At 56.4% G+C, this 5,000-nt stretch overlaps 2 non-coding genes and 1 pseudogene across 2 annotated transcripts; all 3 read left to right on the plus strand.

Annotated features, from left to right (window-relative positions):
• Window positions 1-1,664: 1,664 nt before the first annotated feature.
• Window positions 1,665-3,476, plus strand: LOC146143630 (small subunit ribosomal RNA). Its single transcript, XR_014500926.1, has one exon. It is a non-coding gene; the product is annotated as a small subunit ribosomal RNA (ribosomal RNA).
• Window positions 3,477-3,723: 247 nt separating this feature from the next.
• On the plus strand, window positions 3,724-3,877 carry LOC146143631 (5.8S ribosomal RNA). Its single transcript, XR_014501198.1, has one exon. It is a non-coding gene; the product is annotated as a 5.8S ribosomal RNA (ribosomal RNA).
• Window positions 3,878-4,125: 248 nt separating this feature from the next.
• The window catches only part of LOC146143632 (large subunit ribosomal RNA), a 3,679-nt pseudogene continuing 2,804 nt past the window's right edge, over window positions 4,126-5,000 (plus strand).

Genomic DNA, 5,000 nt, shown 5'->3' on the forward strand with positions numbered 1-5,000 from the left:
CTACTGATGGTGTGTTGTTGCGGTAGTAATTCTGCTCAGTACGAGAGGAACCGCAGATTCAGACATTTGGTTCATGTGCTTGGCTGATAAGCCAATGGTGCGAAGCTACCATCTGAGGGATTATGACTGAACGCCTCTAAGTCAGAATCCCGCCTAGGAAGCGACGATACTTTTGTGCCTCGCCCTCGACGGGCAAAGATAAACGGTCGTTCGGCCGTTGCTAGTGCCGAGAGCCGATCTTTCGCGGGCGCGACAAGCGTCGCCCGCTAGTCGGCGAATCCTCCTGTTCGAAACGCGTGGTGCTAAATCATTCGTAAACGACCTAGTTGAAGACCGGGGTGTCGTAATCACTAGAGCAGTATCTTCACTGCGATTTGTTGAGAGTAAGCCTCAAGATCTATCGATTTGTCCGCAAGGTCGGGCGCTAAAAGCGATCTCGAACGCCTCCGGGCGCGCGAGGTTGTTTTTTTTCTAAGTTTTTTTTTCGCCGCCGACACTTGTCTTTTTTTTCAATTTTTTTTTTTCAATTTTTCGCTCGCGCGGCGGGCCTTTCCACGTTCACATCGGGGCGAAATTTTTTATGTTTTTCGACAGTCCTTTGCAATTTTTTCGATCTCTCTTTTCGACACTTTTTGCCGCGCGGCGGGCCTTTGCACGTTCACATCGGGGCGAAATTTTTTATGTTTGTCGACAGTCCTTTGCAATTTTTTCGATTTTTCTTTTCGACACTTTTTTGCCGCGCGGCGGGCCTTTCCACGTTCACATAGAGGGCAGGTCTTTATTTTTTTGTGACTGTCCTTTACAATTTTTTTTTCGCGCACTCGGGCTTTAGCATATTTCCGCCCAGCGAGCAAGAGCATATTTAGGCCGCGGGAGCATGAGCCTGTTTAGGCCGCGCGAGCTTTGAATATATTTCGGCCGCGGAGCATGAGCCTGTTTAGGCTGCGCGAGCAGTGAGTACATTTCGGCCGCGGGAGCATGAGCCTGTTTAGGCCGCGCGAGCATTGAATACATGTCGGCCGCGCGAACATTGAACATATTTCGGCCGCGCGCGCGAGCAAGAGCCTGTATAGGCCGCGCGAGTATTGAGTACATTTCGGCCGCGCGAGCATGAGCCTGTTTAGGCCGCGCGAACATTGAACATATTTCGGCCGCGCGCGCGAGCAAGCGCCTGTATAGGCCGCGCGAGCGTGTGATATGCCTCGCAATAGTTCAACACCTGGCGCAATCGTGCACCTTTTTTTTACGTTAGAATTTCAAACGGAAGACCCCAGGGACAACACTCATCTTTTGCTATACTTGTGGGAGCTGACAAGCTTCGACAAGTAAAGAATCGGTGAAAAGGCGATTGGCTCGCTGGGCAGATGTTGCTGCTGCGCGAAGAGCCGAGTGTCAGTTTGTCGGGTTCTGAGCGGTCGCTTCGGCGAAGTTGTCTGGCGTGCGTTGCGCTCGCGCCGGTGTTGGCGACGTGGCGGTCGAAAGGCCTGCCGACGAAGTCTTACTCCGGCGGGTGCGACGGGCGGTGACGGTTTTCTGAGTTCGGGCAGCCGAGCAAAGAACGAAATTTTAACGGAGAGAAGCCTTCGGGTTTCGCATCGACCGAGCGACGGCGCCGCATCAGCGGCGCCTCCTTCGTCGGCCTTTCGGGGCTACGCTAAAGTAGCTACCTGGTTGATCCTGCCAGTAGTCATATGCTTGTCTCAAAGATTAAGCCATGCAAGTCTAAGTACGAGCTCTCGTACAGTGAAACTGCGAATGGCTCATTAAATCAGTTATGGTTCATTTGATCGTACGTTTTACGTGGTTAACTGTGGAAATGCTAGAGCTAATACATGCGTGAAGCGCCGACCTCGCGGGAGGCGTGCTTTTATCAGACCAAAAAACCGACCGGGCTTCGGCCCGCAACCTTTGGTGACTCTGGATAACTTTGCGGATCGCACGGTCTCGCACCGGCGACGGATCATTCAAGTGTCTGCCCTATCAACTTTCGTCGGTACGGTACTGGCCTACCGAGGTTCTTACGGGTAACGGAGAATCAGGGTTCGATTCCGGAGAGGGAGCCTGAGAAACGGCTACCACATCCAAGGAAGGCAGCAGGCGCGCAAATTACCCATTCCCGACGCGGGGAGGTAGTGACGAAAAATAACAATACAGGACTCTAAACGAGGCCCTGTAATTGGAATGAGTACACTTTAAAACCTTTAACGAGTATCCATTGGAGGGCAAGTCTGGTGCCAGCAGCCGCGGTAATTCCAGCTCCAAAAGTGTATATTTAAGTTGTTGCGGTTAAAAAGCTCGTAGTTGGATTTTGGGCGCAGGCGGCCGGTCCGTCGCAAGGCGTGTACTGGCCGTCCTGGCCTCACCTCCGGTTCTCCGCCGGTGCCCTTGACTGAGTGTCGGCGGCGGCCGGAACGTTTACTTTGAAAAAATTAGAGTGTTCAAAGCAGGCGATTCGCCTGAATAATGGTGCATGGAATAATGGGAATAGGACCTCGGTTCTATTTTGTTGGTTTTCGGAGCGCGAGGTAATGATTAAGAGGGACAGACGGGGCATTCGTACTGTGCCGTTAGAGGTGAAATTCTTGGATCGGCGCAAGACGAACGACTGCGAAAGCATTTGCCAAGAATGTTTTCTTTAATCAAGAGCGAAAGTCAGAGGTTCGAAGACGATCAGATACCGTCCTAGTTCTGACTATAAACGATGCCAACTAGCGATCGGGGGGCGTTAGTTTTACGACCTCTCCGGCAGCTTGCGGGAAACCAAAGTCTTTGGGTTCCGGGGGAAGTATGGTTGCAAAGCTGAAACTTAAAGGAATTGACGGAAGGGCACCACCAGGAGTGGAGCCTGCGGCTTAATTTGACTCAACACGGGAAATCTCACCCGGCCCGGACACAGTGAGGATTGACAGATTGAGAGCTCTTTCTTGATTCTGTGGGTGGTGGTGCATGGCCGTTCTTAGTTGGTGGAGCGATTTGTCTGGTTAATTCCGATAACGAACGAGACTCTGGCTTGCTAACTAGTTACGCGACCCAATCGGTCGGCGTCTAACTTCTTAGAGGGACTAGTGGCGTTTAGCCACACGAGATTGAGCAATAACAGGTCTGTGATGCCCTTAGATGTTCGGGGCCGCACGCGCGCTACACTGACCGGATCAGCATGTGCTCGCCTTGGCCGACAGGTCTGGGTAACCCGCTGAACCCCGGTCGTGCTAGGGATAGGGAATTGCAATTATTTCCCTTGAACGAGGAATTCCCAGTAAGCGCGAGTCATTAGCTCGCGTTGATTACGTCCCTGCCCTTTGTACACACCGCCCGTCGCTACTACCGATTGAATGGTTTAGTGAGGTCCTCCGATTGGACCTGGCGCGGCCGGCAACGGTCGAGCCGGCGTCCGAGAAGACGATCTAACTTGATCATTTAGAGGAAGTAAAAGTCGTAACAAGGTTTCCGTAGGTGAACCTGCGGAAGGATCATTAACGGTCTCGCAAACGCTTCGGCGAACGCGAAACTCGGACAAGCGAGAGAAAAAGTCTTTGCTACCCGGCGCCCGACCCGCGAGGAGCGGCGCGCCGGCCGGCGATTCGGTCACCCGGTAATGTTTGCGCGTCGAGTGCCGCGGTGCCGCGCGCTCCGGCTTCAAGCGTCGGCCTGGCCGACCGCTCGGCGCGGTCTATTTTGTCACCCTATAGTGCGAGGCACTGTGCGAGCGAAACAATCGTGGATGGCTCTTGGCGGTGGATCACTCGGCTCGTGAGTCGATGAAGGACGCAGCTAGCTGCGTGAATTAGTGTGAATTGCAGGACACATTGAGCATCGACGTTCTGAACGCAAATTGCGGCCTCGGGTCAATCCCGGGGCCGCGCCCGCCTCAGGGTCGCGTTGCAAACGTTCCGCGCGGGGATTTCTCCGCGCGGCTGCTGCGGCGTCGGACGCGCGAGCGCCCGTCCCGCTCAAGACAGCACGGCACGATGCGCGACGATCGCGACCAGAATCCCGCGCGGCGGCGGCGAGTCGACCTCGAAGAGGCCAACGGCTGGCGGCTCAAGGGCGGGAATCGAGGTGCGCGGCGGCGCGCGGCGCCGACGGCGAGCGCGGAACGGGAAGAATAGTCCCGGTCCTTACTTTCGGCCTGAGGTCGGACGAGGCTACCCGCTGAATTTAAGCATATTACTAAGCGGAGGAAAAGAAACTAACGAGGATTCCCTCAGTAACGGCGAGTGAAGCGGGATGTGCCCATCGCCGAATCCGCGCGCTTTTGGAGTGCGCGGAATTGTGGCGTACGGAATTCGTCACGGCGCGCTTCGCCGGTCGCCCGCGTCCTTCTGATCGAGGCCTTTTCCCAGAGCGGGTGTCAGGCCCATGGCGGCGACAGGCGGGCGCGCTACGGCGTCTTCCCAGAGTCGGGTTGTTTGGGAATGCAGCCCAAAGCGGGTGGTAAACTCCATCTAAGGCTAAATACGGTCACGAGACCGATAGCGAACAAGTACCGTGAGGGAAAGTTGAAAAGCACTTTGAAGAGAGAGTTAAAGAGTACGTGAAACCGTCGAGAGGCAAACGGGAGGGCCTGTCGGGTCGCCCGGTCGCTTTCAGCCGGCCCCCTGTCGGCGACGTTGTCGTGCGGACCCTCACGGGCCGCCGGCGGCGCCGCCCGATCGGGGACCAGCGCACTAGCGCCGGGCGAAGGCCGCGACCGTCTGGACGGCGGCGAGAAGGCCGCGCGCAAGGTAACCCGGCCTCGGTCGGGTACTATAGGCGCGCGTGTCCGTCGGCCCGCCGTTCGGGCGAGGAGAGATCGCCGCGTCTGCCCTTCGGGGCCGAGCGCCCGGTGCCGGCTGGGGCGTCGTGGGTCGGGGACTGTTCTCAGTGCCCAGCCTCTTCGTCTCGGTCGCGCTTCCGGTGTCGTTTCGCGAGGCGCACGGGGTCCGCGGCTGAAGTCAGCCACCTTCCCGACCCGTCTTGAAACACGGACCAAGGAGTCTAACGTGAGCGCGAGCCACGGG

Source organism: Ascidiella aspersa, chromosome 5, assembly GCF_963924565.1.
Source record: "Ascidiella aspersa chromosome 5, kaAscAspe10.2, whole genome shotgun sequence".
Lineage (NCBI taxonomy): Eukaryota > Metazoa > Chordata > Ascidiacea > Phlebobranchia > Ascidiidae > Ascidiella > Ascidiella aspersa.